The sequence below is a fragment of the Carassius carassius genome, chromosome 48 (genome assembly GCF_963082965.1).
Source record: "Carassius carassius chromosome 48, fCarCar2.1, whole genome shotgun sequence".
Classification (NCBI taxonomy): Eukaryota; Metazoa; Chordata; class Actinopteri; order Cypriniformes; family Cyprinidae; genus Carassius; species Carassius carassius.
The window spans coordinates 16,055,427-16,072,902 of NC_081802.1; positions in this window are offsets into that span (position 1 = coordinate 16,055,427).

A 17,476-nucleotide genomic window follows, 5' to 3' on the forward strand; every position below is an offset into this window, starting at 1 on the left:
ATCTTTTGAGTGAAATTGAGTCCCATCACCTCAGACGTTTGAGCTTCATTCATTGTCACCTTATGACAGCCATAAGTCATTCCATAACCATCCAACAGGCTTGAAAGCCTCCAAAGCTTCAGAGTTGCAAAGTTTGAGAAGCAGCATTGTGCAGTGTGCTTCTTACATCGAAAACTGGATCGATTTACTCCTCTTCCCTCCGGTTCCCATGAGATCAGAAGTTGCTTGTTTTGCCTATTTTAAAGCACCCTGCCGCATGAGATCACACCCGTGTGTGAAAAGCTAATCTCTCATGGTTAATATTAGCAATTTGATCTCAGTTTGAACTCTGTTAGGGCCGAATGTAGTCATCATAGATCCTGTAGGAGGAGGAAGAGGAGGAACCACTGAGAAAGAGAACGAGAGATGAATATCCCAGTGGGCAATGTGAAGGACTGGCTCGGGCACGGAGAGAGAGACAGACACTTCTAAGCTGTGTAAACAGCATGTGCTTTTGAATGCGGGCCAGGCGTGGACTAACACAAGCTGCACATGGTCGAGTTTAGAGAGAACTGGGCGGGCGGGAAGATTAACTCGTTTTATTGCTTTAAATTTTTCTTTTTGCTCCGGTTTCCATTGCATTTTTTGCTTTTCCCCGTCTCCTGACCGTTTTGCACCTTGTTTTATTAATGCCTCTCTGTTGTAGTCTGGTTCAGAAGACTCTTTGTGATCTGTGAAATCTTATATAAATGGTTATCCAACGGACTTGCTTTTAGATGTATTGCTAATCAGTGTAAATTCACAAATAAACTATTTTAAGAAGCAAACACTGCACTCATCTGTGGGGACAAAAAAGTTAATTTCACACCATTTATGCATTTGTTTACATCATTCATTGCATTTCTTAGTTCTCCATACACAGCCATTTCACACTTACGAAATGCAAACGTTAACGTCTAACTAAATGAGGGCATTTGACTTCAGTGGTTAGTTTACTAAAACAAAAATCGTATGCTTGCCCCTCATGTGACTCTGAACTGAGATTGTCTTCTGTGCAACACAAAAGGAGTAATTTTTATTATTCATGCTGTTTTTTTCCATACAGTGAGAGATTATACTTGCCACCAAATACAGTGCAAGTATCATAAAAGTGGTAATTATATCTTGTGCACTATATGACCAGTAGGGCTCACCATATCGGCCCTTTTATCAAAATAATTCATGATTATTAGAAATTTCTAAATGTAGACATTTTGACAAAAAAAAGCTATAAATCAAATTCAATTGCTGTGCTGTTCCTTAACACACAAAATATTATAGACTCATCTTTACATTTGTAAAACCCTCAAAAAAGTGTGGACATGCTCAGAATGGCAGTCAATGGGGTTTGTTTATATTCCACACAGTTTGCAACTGCATGAGAGTGAATAAATGATGACAAAATGTTCTTTCTTAAAGGAATAGTTCATCCAAAACAACTGAACGTTTGCTGAACATGTCCTCAGCCTCAGGCCATCCAAGATGTAGAGTTTGTTTCTTCATCAGAACAGATTTGAAGCATTGCATCACTTGCTCAACAATGACTCAGTGAATGGGTGCCGTCAGAATGAGAGTGCAGACAGCTGATAAAAACACTCATCTACGTCTTCGATGGCCTGAGGGTGAGCAAATTGTGGTGATCTTTGTCTTTAAGGATGTGGTTTCACAAAAAAATGATGTGTAAATAAACAGGCAGTGGACTAAATTATCACTGCTTTGCTCACTTTCAGTTCTTGGATCTCTGACGCAGCAAAACTTGTTCCATAAATCATGTGTATGTGGTTGACAACCACATTCTCATGAAATAATCAGCACTCGCTTTCCCGTTACATTTCTGTATGAGCACTTTTAACTGAATGCTCCCTCTATGCTTCTATTATTAGCAGTATGCACCAATAACAACCAAAGACCAGTCCTGCTGCAGGATCCAGTGTATTCCCTCATTACAGCAAAAGCAATGCTTTTACTTTAAGAGTAGGCTGAATTTTAACATCCATATATTATCAAGTAATGCTCACTGTTCAGAAATCCAGTCTATTCTTCACTTGGACGTCTCAGTGAGTGAATATGCATCTGATTCCTTTTGCACAAGCAGCAGGCTTCGTTTGAAAGCAGGCGCTTCACTATTGTGTTCGTGCTGATGTGCCTTTCTGCATTTCCCATAAATGCAACACCTGAAATATGCAACAGATTTATCGAGACACTGGTGCGGTTCACGTGTTAGTTAAACCACGGGCGACCGAGTTGGTGGGTGATTGTGAGGCAGCTTTGCTGTTTTAGGACACAAAGTGGTCAGTATGAGGCTGTTTCGGTCATCTCACAAGCCTCATTTGCTTTCTTTTTCCCTGCACATCCAATTTGATGATCCTCCATCGAGGCCATAGAATAATGCTGCCCTGAAGACTGATGTGGGGACAGACTTGTGCAGTCAAACTGGTCAGATTAGCCTCTATGACCCAAATATTATCAGCCTTGTGATTTATTTTGCCCGTGCAGATGAATGTTTTGAAGATGTTTTGGTTGTATATGAAGAATCGAGAATAAATGGAAATGAAGAAAAGAGGCCTTGTGAATGATTTATTTATTTATATTTTCAAGTGATCTTATTTGAATCTGTGCTTTGGATTGTTTACAAACATGGTCAAATATGACTATAAAATGATAAATAGTCATATATATATATATATATATATATATATATATAATGATTTGAACTACTGAAAAACATTTAACTCGATACTCAATTTATATTTAATAATTTAAAATGTTCACTTAATGAAATTTGAGTTTTAATTAGCTGTACATATTGCAAGTTCTAATAAAGTTACCTGCTATCTGGTCGTGTTTATTACTATCTGAAAATAATATTTTTACTCCCGTTTGGCACTTGGCCAGTGTTAATTCTGCACCCTGTTCCCAAGCAATACACTCTATTAAAGTATACGTCCTAAATAAACATTGTTTATACGAGAGCAGTATTCAAAGGTAATGATAAGTAAACATTTCCATGCAAGCAGCAGCTTCAAAGCAGTTGGTTTTTAGCCACATGTGCTCCTGCGGATCCCAAAGCACAGAAATGTCCTTCCTGTAAGAAGAAAGGCTCCTCGGTGGCCCAGCTGCATTGTCATTGTGTTTGACCCTATGAGATCATGACTGCAGGAGCTGTGGGAAGTTGGTCAGTGGGCCGAGACCGCAGCCCAGACAATACAGCCATCCAGACGTGGGGCGTCCCAGGAGAACAGAGGGACTGAGAGCGATCTGGGACGGTGCTGGGAAACTGGTGTTCCTTGTGGCCGTATCGTTTAGATGGGCTCTAGTGGAAGACCGCAGGATCTCGACATTAAGCCGGAGAAGAGTGAGGGGAACTGAAGTGGGGGTGTCAGAAAGAGAGCGAGAGAGAAGGATGGGGGCCCCAGGTCTCCAGACGGTGGCTTGCTGTGAGTGTCAAAACAATAAAACCGCTCAAGTCCAGATGGATGTCCAGCCAGAGGGGATAAACTGGGAGAGAGCAGATACAGGAGCGCTCCCTCTACAGGCCACTGTCACCAGCTCTTGGGAGCTTAAGGGGCGGGTGGACTTGTCAGCAAAACCCTCGAAGACACTCCCTTTTTCATTCTTTCAACACTCCTGCTTTACTCCTGCCCTTCCTAAAAAGCTGAACAGTTTGTTCGTACACTCTCATGGACAGTCCTAACTGAACCGTCAGAGACACTATGTTCTTTCTGAGCCTTGCCAAGTTCACAGTTGGGTAGCAATACTCAGTCAAACTGAGAACCCGGTTGAGCAGCAGACGCTGCCAGATGAAATGCATTAATATCCTGAAATGTTAAGTTTACGTGAAATAGTGTCTACGCAACTATTCTACAATGCTAATATATTGATGGATATTAGTTTTTATTTTTAAATAATATACATATACATTCATAAATATATATATATATATATATATATGTGTGTGTGTATACAGGTTCTGATCTGTCTTGTGGTTCTAACAAAAACTAAAATCAATATATTTTATGTTGGCAGCTGTGAATCCACTTCAAATGGGCAGCAATGTGACCGATCATTTATCTTCATGGGTGAGAATGATATTCAGTTTGTATAATTTCCTAGGGTGACGAGTCCTGCTGTGAACTGGTGTCCAATGGGCAAGACATCTGGAGCAGATGGTGTATAAGAGTCCCCGAAAATACTTTTAAGGAAGAAACCGTCCCATGTCTGTTCCAGGGCAAGAGAGAGGCAGATCCCATCTACGCTTGAAAAGAGGTCAGCGGGGTCACCGTGGAGGGAGGTTGGAGGATGTCCCAACGAGGGGACAATGCCTTTAATGGAGCCCATGGCACTGCAGGTCCACACACACACATAGACGCAATCCCTAAGCACCGTCCTACCCACAAAAGCACATGGTGCCCTGGCTCACACTCTCTCTTTCTCACACACTCAGTGTAGGATGACAGTGTAGGTCAGAGAGGGTTAATCAGGATCAGCCCATGCGCTCTGCACATTGTCTCCCGTGCGTCCCTCTCCCGTGTTGACCAGAGCGGTGTAAATAGGAGGGTCAGGTTTCCTAAGTGACAGAGATAGATGTGCGTGAGTGTGACTTATAGCACTTTGAGGTCTCCATGTGAACGTAGGTACATTTCAGCACATTCAAAAACCACTTGAATAAAACATTTCTGCTATCAGACAGATGAAATTAAAGAAGATGTCCTGGGACCACTCGTAAGTTCGCAGACGGCAAGAAAGCATGAACATCGACAAACTTATCAAAGGGCTTGTCCTTCAGTTTACATCACAGCTCGGTGTTATGCAAGATGCGTTCCTCATTATGCTTTGTTCTAGCAAATGGAGCAGTTAGCATTGAGCTAGGAGGCTAAATTGTTAGCTTGCTCATTAAAAACAAAGGATGTTTAATTTTTATCTTCTCTAAAATAATGTGGCATGTAAATTTAAAGTATATTGATATATTTATCATATATTTAAGACTAAATGCATAGTAAAGAAACCTGACACCAGCGAAACCCTGGTTTGCTACTTGCTAATGCTAATCAGTAACAGGTGCTATTGGAGGAGGGATGTTCTCATACTACAGAGGGTGACCAGACGTCCCTGTTTTCTGGGACAGTCCTTGTTTTTGGTGTTTCATCACCAGAAATGTCCCCATTATTCAGCACATAAAAAACAGCCCAACCAACATACTGCAGAAGATTTTATTATACATTGTATTTTTCTTGGACATGTCCTGGTTGGGATTTCTAAATTGCCTTAAAAGTCCAGGTTTTGCCTTTGTTTTCCTGTTGTTTTCAATCGTGTGCAGGCATCGTACATAATCGACCAATCGTGACAAAGAATCTACAGAGAAAGGTCAAAGCACTGCAAAAACGCATACTTATAATGTGTGAAGACTGTAGAGCATCAATAGTCACATTTTAGACAATTTATTAATCCCAACCATAAAAAAACCAAATACATAAAAATGTTTGCATTATGCTAATATAAAATGTAATTTAATTTATAATTTTGCTATCTTTTTGAAGTGCATTTGCATTTCCATGATTTTCGTGCTAACAGACATGAACTGCAAGCTGTACAGTATGTTTATCGTACTTTAGCGTGCCTGCGACATCAGTCAGATGCACTATCCACTTTATAATGGCTATTTTATGACAGCTTTGTTTTATAAATAGAAGTAAAGCGTGCAGTCCCGGCTTAAAGTCCAGTTAAGCCGGGACTAAAATTAGCTCCAGTCAGACTGTAACTGGCCTCAATCCGAGCCTGTTTCAGAGAGAACAGATGCTTCTTGAAATGGAGCCAAACATATCCAAAGCCATGTCAGCAATACGATGATAAACACGCTCCCATCAGCCCTCTAAACGAGTATCTGAAGGGGATTGTGTTTAGGAATAACTTTGGAGCAAGACTCTATTAGGCCAACTAAGTGCATGGGGTCTGGCTCGGTCTTCACCAGTCCCTCTCTGCCTCCTTCCTAAATCTGATATTAAAAAGGGATTAAGGCACCGAAACAACACTGCCAGTATCTGACTGCATCTCTTCCTCTCTTACCAGCCAGCATGGTTCAGAAAGAATGCAGCGGGGGGAATAAAAGCAAGGGAATCATTGCATTATGTCTCCCGTGTGACAGCTGGCTGCCAAGAATGGAGGGAGGGGATTGAAGAGAAAGAGAGGTGAGGGAAAACATGAGATCATATTTAGATTCATTTTGTACCTGTTGGTTCTCTCTTTCCTGTAACGCAATACTGTGAGAGCTGCCCTGTCCTGCAAACTCTCAGGATATCTCCGCGTGCTCAACGAGGACCGATCGGCCATCTAATCCAGGACGACCCTGTGTCATTACACACACACACTGGCCTCCTTGTGAGATAAGCCCATTGTGCACATGTAATACATCAGTCTCAGGGCAACTATATCGAGCAGTAGGTCACACTGATGCCATTGTGTTTCTCGAAGGGAGAAAAACAACCATTGATTAGTAACCCGACTCTGCTGTGTAACATGTTCTGAGGTCTATGGATTCTTAGGAAGTGAATCTGGGTGTTTGTATCACTAGATCAGTGGTTCTCAAATTGTTATTAATTCAAGACCCAGATTTCACTCTGGACGTCAAGAGGCAACCCAACAAAGTACCAAAATTAACCGAAAATGGTTTTATATAGTTTCATGTTCATGGCAGCCAGAAACCATTCTGGAAATCCAGCTTGAGATGCTTGCTGTTATTTGTAACATGGTAACTGGTTTCCTGCAGGTCCGTGTTGGTCTTCAGTTGGTCAACCAGATGCAATGTTCTGTAAACCTGCTTGACGTTTTGATATGACCAGCTGGTAGCTGGTTTCTTGCTGGTCCAAGTGGGTTATTAGCTGGTGCAAGTTGGTGATAAGAAGGTAGACTCTTGGACCATTAACAAACTAATGCCAAGGGGTCAAGCTGGTTTTTGGCAGATAGTGGATGGTTAGTCTCACGTAGCTGGTTGAAAGTCTGGAATTCATGGCAGCTTTCATTGGCCAAGGCCCGTCCATGAGGCCATTTGACCGACGTGTCCAACAACCAATCACAGTTCGTTTCATTCATCATCACGTTTCGAAGTGTGGAAATCTCACCACAATAACAGACCCAACCGTATTTTAAAGATTCGATGTCGCGAACATAAAATATTTCACATACTTTTTGAAAATCCAGCATTTAGTTGATCCTGATAAGCGCTGTTCGTCACAGTTGTAAACACGATGGCTTTCTTCTTTTGTGAGGGGGTTTGGCACCACGGTATCTTTGTTTCCAGGCGGAACGTTACACACGCGTCTCTTGGAAATCCTGTAGAAGCCATCCAATCTGATAACGACTTCAACATTCCTGAAGTGTTTCCACTTTTGTGTACCATATGCATCAGACATTTAGCCAACTGTCCGTGGCATCTGAGGCTGAGACTAGTGGCTCGTTGACCAACTGAAGACTAGCTTGACTCAACTAATGACCAGCTTAGACCTGCAAGAAACCAGCTGCAACAGAAATTTGCTACCATGTTCCAAAACACAGCTAAAAGCTTAAACCGGATTTTAAACTTGATGTTTACTTGCATTAGAAGTGGACTAGTTATTTAACCCAAGTCTGACTCATATGTTCCTTTACCTATTGCAGTTTGGTTCACAGTTTTCAAAGATAAGGTCTGGTCACACCCACACTGGTATCCATCTTGATTAGCTTCTAGAAAGTGACAGATGAATGGACTATAAGCGGGTGACATGACGTGACTAAACTGGAAAGCTCCCATTATAAACAAATCTGTGCTCAGCTTAGCTTTGGTGATTATGACTGGCAAGTTCTAGATTTGTCATGCTGTTTGTTTGCAGTGTAGATATGGTGTAAGACTTCAGGATGAGATCGTTTTTTTGACAGCGGATATCAGCCATACACCCCAAACCACACTGATCCACTTGCCAAGAGCTGTCACTTCCTCCTGAACACATGGTGTCTGATTTAACAAAAACAATTCCAACTGTTCAAGAATGAGTGCACTGAAAGTACAGATGCCAGTAATAATGAAACAAGGACAGAAACGTGTGGTTAACTAAAATCCACACACACCTGGTTCACTCAAAAGTGTTCTGCTTACAGAGATTAATGTAACATAGCAAACAAATAATATAGACAACTTTTATAATGTTTTTGTCTACTTTGGAGCTTAAGAGTATAAATAACCCTTTTCATTTGATGCAGAGAAACAAGCAGCTTGGACATTCTGCAAAATATCTACTTTCGGGTGAAAGAAACCACACTAGTCTGGAACAACACGAGGGTGAGTAAATGACTACAAACTGAAACAAATACTTGTTTATGATGTGGATAAATGTAAGGCCCTCAGCAGAGTGTCTCACATGTCTGAGTCACTCTCCTGGTTAATATTTGCAGACCTGGCTATCTCCTTGACTAGTTTTGGACAATTCCTCCTACCCAAAATACACAGTTAGCTTTCCAAAATGAAACGCCTCTCTCTCTCTCTCTCTCTCTCTCCCTCTCTCTCTCTCTCCCTCCCTCTCTTTCTTGCAGATGTCTGTCTTTACCCACCCCACATTCACCCCACCCTGAAGGCCATCTGCACCCATTGTCTGGAGCAGAGGACAAAACTTCACCACCCCCTGCATAGACACATAACCAGCTTTGAAGAAGGGGGCAGGGGTCCTTAAATCCAACTGCAATTACTGTGCAGTGAAACATCCGCTCAATACAGACCTAAAGGAACTAATCACTCTTCAGCAGAAACTATCCTCAACCCACAGCTGTGATGATCCTTTCTGTATGAAATATCAACTTTTAGCCCCCTTTCTTTCCTACTTTCTGTCTGTCTTTTTCCAACCCCACCATCCACTTCTGTGGGATGGAGAGTGGCAGTGGAACCAGTCGCCCAGATTATGGTTATTGTGTTTATAGGGTTTTTGTAGCCTTAATGATGCGACATGATGATGTGGTTTCCCTGCCCTAGAGACTTTGTCTCAGATGATTCTCCTATAGTTCCTTGGGAGAAATGAAAATACACAAATGAGATCATTATTGGCATTATTATTGACTCACAGTATGAGTGCAGAGTTGTGGATAGTATAGCTCAGTCTTGAAAAAACGTTTTCATATTGATATCGCTGACATTTGGTTGTAGTCTTTGTAGGAACATTTGGTTGAAATGTTTGAGACATTGTTTGAAACTCTAGAGGTTAAATACGTGAGATCACTGGGAGAATATTTGGAGAAAAATCTCCATCTGCTCTCATTTTAATCGCATTGCTGTCAATGACAGAACTGGCAGGTCACAACCCCAACGAGGAGTCAAGGACAGCAGGAAAAACAATGACTATGCTTATAATGCTCATTACTCTAAACGGTGGATAGATGCTAATTTTTTGTTGTTGATGTCAAAGGTTGTCTGTCCAATCAAACTCGAGGTTCAAATTAATTTGGATTCATTTTCTACAGGTTGTTAAATCCTCACCAATTGGAACTGTAATATTATTACGTTACAAGTAATGTTTAACTCATCTTATAACAAGATTTATTTAACTAAATATGTTTGGAATCTGTGTTGGGTTGCTACTTGATGTCCAATGTAAAATCTTGGTCTTGAAGCAAGATGAATAGGTGAAATAACTGAGATGACAATTTTTCCCCAGTTGATTTTAATATTATACCTAAACCTTAAAAGACCTTTAAACACAGACTTACAAAACATGTCAATCTTTAAGCTTCTGAGTTCATGTCATCTTACTAAAGAGATCTCCACAATACTCGTGAAGTCTCTATTCTGCTGTTAAGTGGGTAAATAGATGCGCATGTTCCTCAGCAAGTGGTGCCCCAGTATCTCTCTTCAATCTGGCCCAGGCTACAGACCTCTGCCTGGGTCTACAAGGGCCTTTGAGATCCCAGCAAACCACCAGGCATTGTCTGGCCTAAACAGCCATCCCCAAAACCATGAATGGGAAGAATAAGGGAGAGCAGGAAGACCTACTTTACAGACGGATGATCTCTTGCGCTCTCTCTCTCGTGGACCTTATTGTCTGTCAAGGCCACTGGAGAGGAGATTGATTTTGGGATTAAACTCCAGGGCTGGCGGAATTAACCAGACGGATGAAGGAATATGCGCTTGTGTCTGTCTGAAGGCACGTCCATCTAAATGACTGCGCCAGAATTTTACTGCCATGTAAGCAGAGTGAAGCATGCGGCTTTGACAAAGTCGATATCAAACCACCAAGAGTTTTGTCCCGATGGCTACTATGTGCGTGATGTAAAGAGTGAAGGCTTTGGGTGTCAACTAGGGGTTGGGGGACAAATATGTCCTTGTGAAAGTGGGGCATTAAATTAGGGTGTTTAAAACGTCAGAGAGATGAGCTGTAGGCGGGGTCAGGGCACCAAATGATGAGGTTGTTGTTGCTCTGGGGCGATGCTGGCCTCTCATCCATGTGAATGAGAATAATGGTCATTTCAATCCCAACCAACAGCCATCAATCTAAGAGAGAGAGGCTTTACTTCATCTGTCAGAGCAAATTTAAGACCTGGGAACATTGGTGTTTGTCATTCAATGGCCAGGGTTTGGGGCTAATGCTGTGTCAGCTAATCTTTTGAATAATCTAACCCTTTGGGCGGTCCTTAAGATTTATTCATCTTTCTTTTATGTTCTCGTTTTTTTGGTTCCATCTCAAGCTTGAAGTCTTGATTTTCTTGTTTCAGAATTACCAGACAAAAAGAATCCAAATACTAGAAAGATTTGTTTCTAAAAAAAAGAATAACATGTGAATGTTGTTGTACGGTTGTTAGGGTGCTTTGAGTGGTTGCTAAGATGTCCTGGGTGTTTTTTTTTTTTACATGGATATGTGTTTGGCAATGTGTTGTGGGTGGTTTAGCCATGATGCTATACAGTTGCAAGGGTGTATTGGGTGGTTTCTGCATGTTGCTATATGGTAGCTAGGGTGTCTTGGGGGTTGCTTTGCCTTTACTAGGTGGTTGCCATTGAATTACGGATGGTTGCCAGGTAGTTGTTTACTGACTTTAGTAAAAAAAAAAAAAAAAGATATTTAAGAAAAACCTGATTGTACACTTAAAAAGTACAAAATAAATAAACATACAGCTCAATGAAGCCACACAATTTGATGAATTATTCATTTTTGTGACAGAAATGGCAGGGGACGTGTCATGCACCACGATGTAATAATAAAAAAACCCAACCCTAAATATGAACAATAGTAATTATGCTTGTCTCAGCAAACACCACTAACACAATAAAAGCAATGCCCCAGATTCTGATGGCAGTGTGCATGAGTATGCATTTTCTTGTGGTTCACTTCTGCAAAACTACCAGTTGTTAAACACACGCAAGCTAAATGATTCACAACTAAACTTGGTCTCATGACTGGGCAGCCGAGTCAGACCAGAAGATCACATTTTAAACACCCAAACCTAATAAAACCAGCTACCAGTTGTGACACACGGAGAGACATCAGATGTTGAAATGCAGCAATCCACAAAGAAATAAACAGAAAACCAGTCAGTGAGGTGATGGGAACAGAAAACCACTCATTCTGTGGTAACAAGAGAGTGAGAGAGACAGCTGTAAGGTGACAGGAACTACAACATCTACTTTTTCAACTTAACATTAACTCTGTTCCAAAACCAAGTGAGCTTTCTCACTATCTGCTCCATACATAGGCAGTGACTCACTCATTAATGACTGCTTTGGAGTAAGCAGCACTTCCTTTTGCCATATAAACGGGATTTTCAATAAATAAAATTGAATTCCAATAGTTTTCCATTAGCATATTGTTTAGCCAACAACGTGACATTTTAATAAGCGTAAAAACACATAGCCCACAAATATGTTACAGGCTGTATAAGAGTTTGTAGTTAGCATGTTGCTAAGCTGATACTTAAGGCTGCGTCTGAAATCTTGATATCTTGCTCCCTTATCAGGCAATGACTTTGCAGACAGCGTTTGCACATGAAGGTAAAACTTTATCTTAAGTGTAAAAATACATAGCACACAGGCTAACATCAACCTATATTGATATTTTGGAACAAATTTCAAATAGGGAGCACAGCTATGATGCCTTAAATTGCCATCGTCTTAGGCAGCTCATTAGGTTTTAAACACAGCGATTGTGTCAGCCGTGTTGATTTGATCACTGCCACTGTGTTTCTGTGATAAAAATCTAATGCTGTGACTGACTCACCAGCTATACCATTAAAAACAAGTCCATCACCATTCCTAGCCTCAATCGCTGATTAAAAGTCCACACCTAAATGTGTTTGTCCTACTGTTAAAAGGAGGTGATAGATGCATTCAACATTCACAACTTCCACAACATCCTGGCCTCAGGCAGTCATTAAGTCCTTCGGCCTGTCGCTCTATCTTTAATCATCTCCTTTCCTTCCTAGTAATTTTCCGAGGAGGCCTCATGCTAACAGCTACGGCAGCGTCTCGCCGCTTCAAAGAGCCGAAGGCAGAAACCCGTTTACTCTCAGTAAGAGACCAGATGACAGATGTCTCAACAGAGACAGGTGTCTGTGGCTGTGTCACGCAAATAATAACTGGTTATCTGGTTAAGATGGCAAACCGCAACATAGTGAGACAGATCACGCCGAGTGAAGGAGAGACCGGACCCCTCTTTAACACCAACCCCCTCTCTCTTTATCTTTCTGTCCCCCGTCCATTGTCACCAGCTGTCCCTCCTCGGGAACACGGGAACACAATGAGCTACAAAATCCAAAGGGCAATTGCGTGCTAGTGTGTAGTCGTATCAAGAGGGTTTGGCATGCATATGGATGCACTTGCGTGAATAGAGGGTAAGAAGGACTGTATGTTGATTGCTTAGATACAGGAAAGGGTCCGGTATATGACGTTATGATACTGTTTTTGAAGGGAAGGGTGAGGATAGTTCAGCCATGATAACATCCAGGAAGTCCTTCTCCGTGTTTTGGAGGCATCAGGACAAAGCAAAGACCCCCTGAGTGACATTTGACCCGAAACAAATAGGCTACAGCACTTGAGGCCTCAAAAGTATTCATAGGATCAATTATGAATCAATATTTGAAGAAAATATGCAAATTCTATTTGATAGTTTTTATTTTTATTTTTATAACAATATCAAATAATTTAAAATAAATGTGGTCCACTAACTTCTATCATAAAAAAACAATTTATTTATTAAGCAATTTATTAAGAATTATGTCAGGTATTCTTTTCCTAAAAATGTGAAAATATGTTGACATTTCTTGATAGGAAATGTGAAAATACACAGCATTTTTATTTATTATTGTTATTTTTTTAATCAATCGTTTTTAAATCATTTTAAATAATCACCTTTTACAGGATGGAAATCATATTAGTTGGTTTTCTTTAATAACAATATCACAAGTCGTTGGGATAGTTTTTTCTTCAGGTTCAAATATAACTTCTTAAATGAAAACTGGCAATTTATTAAAATCTATTTAAAATATTTATAAATTTTTCCTTATGCTAATAAAAAAAATACTGTGTGAAAATGTAACATAAGAGTTTGTTGCTAAACAACGTGATGTTTCTAGCACAAAACGAGTAAAAATACAAGTATTGCGTAAGAGTTTGTTGTTAGCAGGTTGCTAAGCTAATAATAGGTATTAAAACAGCACAAAAATTTATTTTTAGACTAATTTTGGCATCAAATAAGTTTATAGTTAGCATGTTAGTAGCTCGTACATAGTTAAATTGGGACTATTTCAGAGATTTTACTATTAGTCAATCAAAACCTTTCAAACAAGACAAGTCTTCTTTGAAATATTGTTTAAATTGGCAATATTTGTACAGGCTTTTCCTGTGTTCCTGTGGCTTGGTGTCTATTGTAACGCTTTTCACCAACAATGGCAGTTCCTTACTGACCTCATCTTCCAGGAAGTGACATCAACCCAAACGCCAGTGAGTATTAGCGATAGATTTCTGTCAATTCTAATGTTTCGTGGTTTGTCTGGCTTTAAATTATCCCATGCTGTTCAATAAAGTTCATAAATTCATATAGGCCTAATGCTTTCAAACATTGTGATTAAAATAAGTAAAAAATAACTTATAAGAACATATTGAAGAGCTACAGATGTCACTGCATAACATGAATAACCTATGAATAATCTCATAAACTAAGGTGTTATTCAGTTAATTTCTGTAAATAGTTCTCGCTCCCTGTTTACAGTGGTGGGTGAGGTTTTGAACATGATTTGACAAAAATCCATCAACACTCGATGAATAAAGGCCACACACAGCTGATTACACTTTAGACAAAGAAGGTCAGTTAAACAGCGCTAGCTTGTGCTAGTCTGCTAAGTAAATGCCTCTAGGGAGTCACTTGCAGTTTACACTAATCACCATCATTACAGAACAACAGGGAAGCTAAGAGAATATTTGTAGTGGTGTTTTTATACTCAGAGGTCAGCTTTACAGTGTAAACACACGCTAACATGCGCATTCAAAACCCGAATGAGAAACACAAGGAGGGTCATCATCACTAATTCACACTTAGAGGTGAAATGTAGCACCAAATGTGAGAAGACTGAGTCACTCTTAGTGCTGAGTATGGTATACAAGTTTCAGAAGCAACCGCATATCCTTTTTCATTTGACATGCTATTACTTAAGACTGTGACTATGTCGATATACAGTAAATCTAATCTCGAGCTTCTTTGATAAAGAAATTCAAGATTAAACTAGATTTCCAGAATGAAATGGCAATAGCAAGGCAACAGAATGGTGATTAATTTCATTGTAAGTGAAATTCTGTCGTATGTGTACAAGAATCGACGAATAACACAACTTTGCATTAGAATTATTAATTATGAATAGAAAATGGCCAATCGCGCAGTTCAGTATACAAATAGATGTAAACAGGAAGACCAGTTGCAGTTTATATGCAGATGTTCTCTGGTCTGTTGGAGCGCGGTCATGTGTTTTGGAGGAGGCGTGGCTTTGGAGAGTGTTTTGCAGGGAGAGTGGGATCTTATGCTTTCCAACCTAGCTTGCTATTGCTAGCCTCTCTGAAACTGCCTATCCTACCTTTAACAAATATAGCCCATCCAGACTTAAAGGTACAATTTGTAAGATATCTGCAGTAAAATATCCAAAAACCACTAGGCTAGTGTTATATATTTTGTCCAGCTGGTTACTAACAATATCTCTAATGTTTTCAACTACTTGTAAATCATGAGAAAATCCCCTTTCTAAACCGTGACACGGGGCAGTGCAGTCGCCAGTCAATGACGTTAGTTAGCCTTTGTTACAGCCTTTACTGACGTAGAAACCACATGACAACAGAGTCGTGGACAAATGCGGAAGTAGCTTCGCGACAAACTTCAACTAGAAAGAGATGCTGATCTCGCTTGTGTTTTCCTCGACAGGTGAGTTGTTTTGATTTGTATCTTTACAGAAAACGTATGCTATTATAACGATCAACAAGATTAGTATTATGGGGCAAACGCGGGGCATCGCATCTCTAGACCCGCGCGAGGACGCGTCTGATCCATAGTCTGATCACGTCTGTGCATTGACTTTGTATGTAATCTTTTCTTGTAAATCGTTGAACTCGTGTTAAATCCATGATTTATCTTTCCGTCTCATTGATGGCCGTCAGCGGTTGGGTAGAAGACAACACATCGCATCATTCCACGCTCCTTCTTAGTGTCATCAAACCATACGATTGTTATTGTTTTGATAGTGCGCCCTCTCGTGGCAGGTCCTACTAAAGTGGCTTTACATTTCCTACAAGTGCTTGTGGTGTTCAGCCAATCACAATGCACTGGGTCAGTTGGCCAATCAGAGCAGACTGCGCTTGTCAGAAAGAGGGACTTTGTAGAAAACGAAGCGCTTGAGAGAGGCTGTGCATAGAGGACCTAAAATAATGTACAGTATTTTAAAAAAGTATGTGTTTTTTGAACATTAAAGCATGTCACCATATTCTGTTACACCAAATACACAAAAGAATGATCTTTAAAAAAAGCATCATATGACCCCTTTAAAGTATCTACAAAACTAAGTTTGAATGAAGTGTGTACATTTAGAAGTTCTTGCAAAGGCCTGGAGCCACAATGCTAAAATTTTTAATGATTGCTTAGGTGTTCAGTGTGGATTTTAGCATATTGCTAAGACGTTTAAGGTGGGTGGCTTAATATCGCTATGATATTCTGATCAAATTAATTTAACCAATTTGTCGAAATAACTAATACAGCTTATTTTTAATAATAAGATGAATAAGGTTGAAATTTCGGGATTGTTTAGGATTTTTATGGTCATAGAGTTGACTACTTTAGCATTGGCAGACTATACTCAATACTTCTGTAATGTAAAGAAAGAGGATTTTAATAAAGTGCCTAAACTTCACTACTGAAATGTACAGTTGTATTAATGCATTTTCAAACTCTTTTTGTCCCACACCAGTGGGTCTCGAAGCTAATTATCAAACGCTCACCCCCTAAAGTGAAGCTTTCCCTTAGAGTGCCACAGATTGTTGCCATTTATTTTGAATGTCACAGAGTGAGCGTGTAGGTGGAGAGACACCGTCAGTATGAACACATGTGGGAGGAGACCGCCATTACCAGTTCCATTCTGACAATACTTCTTCTACTACTTCTTCATCCTCAGTCTATCATCACAGTTACATAACTTATTTCCTCCAGGACCTGATATGGCTTTGAGCACGAGAGCTCCTGGATTCCTCCGTGAAGAATTTTCAAACATGTTGTAAGAGATGTTTAAATGCTATTGTTGTGCCCCAGAGCTTCAGCGATAACTACACTTACAGTCACGGCTAATTGTTTTCAAATGTTGCCAGCACAGCAAGAGGATACATTTTTAATGGTTTGTGGGAGTCTGGGCTGCGGGTCGTGTGAATGAGTGTGTTAAATATTTAAGCAGGTGGATGTGGTCTGGAGGCTGGGCGCGGGGGATTGGCTGGTGCCTGTTGTCATGACCCTAACGAGGCAGTCTGACCCCTAGATAACCTGCAGTGAAGGTTGATCACATTGGCTTTAACTAAAGCGCTGGTCCACTCATGGCTCCTCTTTAATTAAGGTCTCAAAGGGCTTTTTAAACGTGACTGATTGTAGAGAGCTATAGAAATGCTGGAGGTTGTAAAATGCCATTAATAGCATCATGCACATTTAAAACAAAGGAGTGAGAGGTTTGAGTGGGACATGAGCAAAGGTCGCGACCTTTTTGGTCTTGTCCAAATACGAGGAACACCCTCAAACAAGGAGATCTCAGATCCATTTTGCTTTTGATAATACAACATCTTTGCTAACCAACAGAGAACAAGGAGACTGGAGAATGCAATACTACACTACAGCTCCTAAGTTTTATTCATCAAAGAGTCTTATTTTATTTTAAGTCATTTTAAATTGTAATAATATTTCACATAATTACTTTTTAAATTGTATTTGTCACCAACTAAATG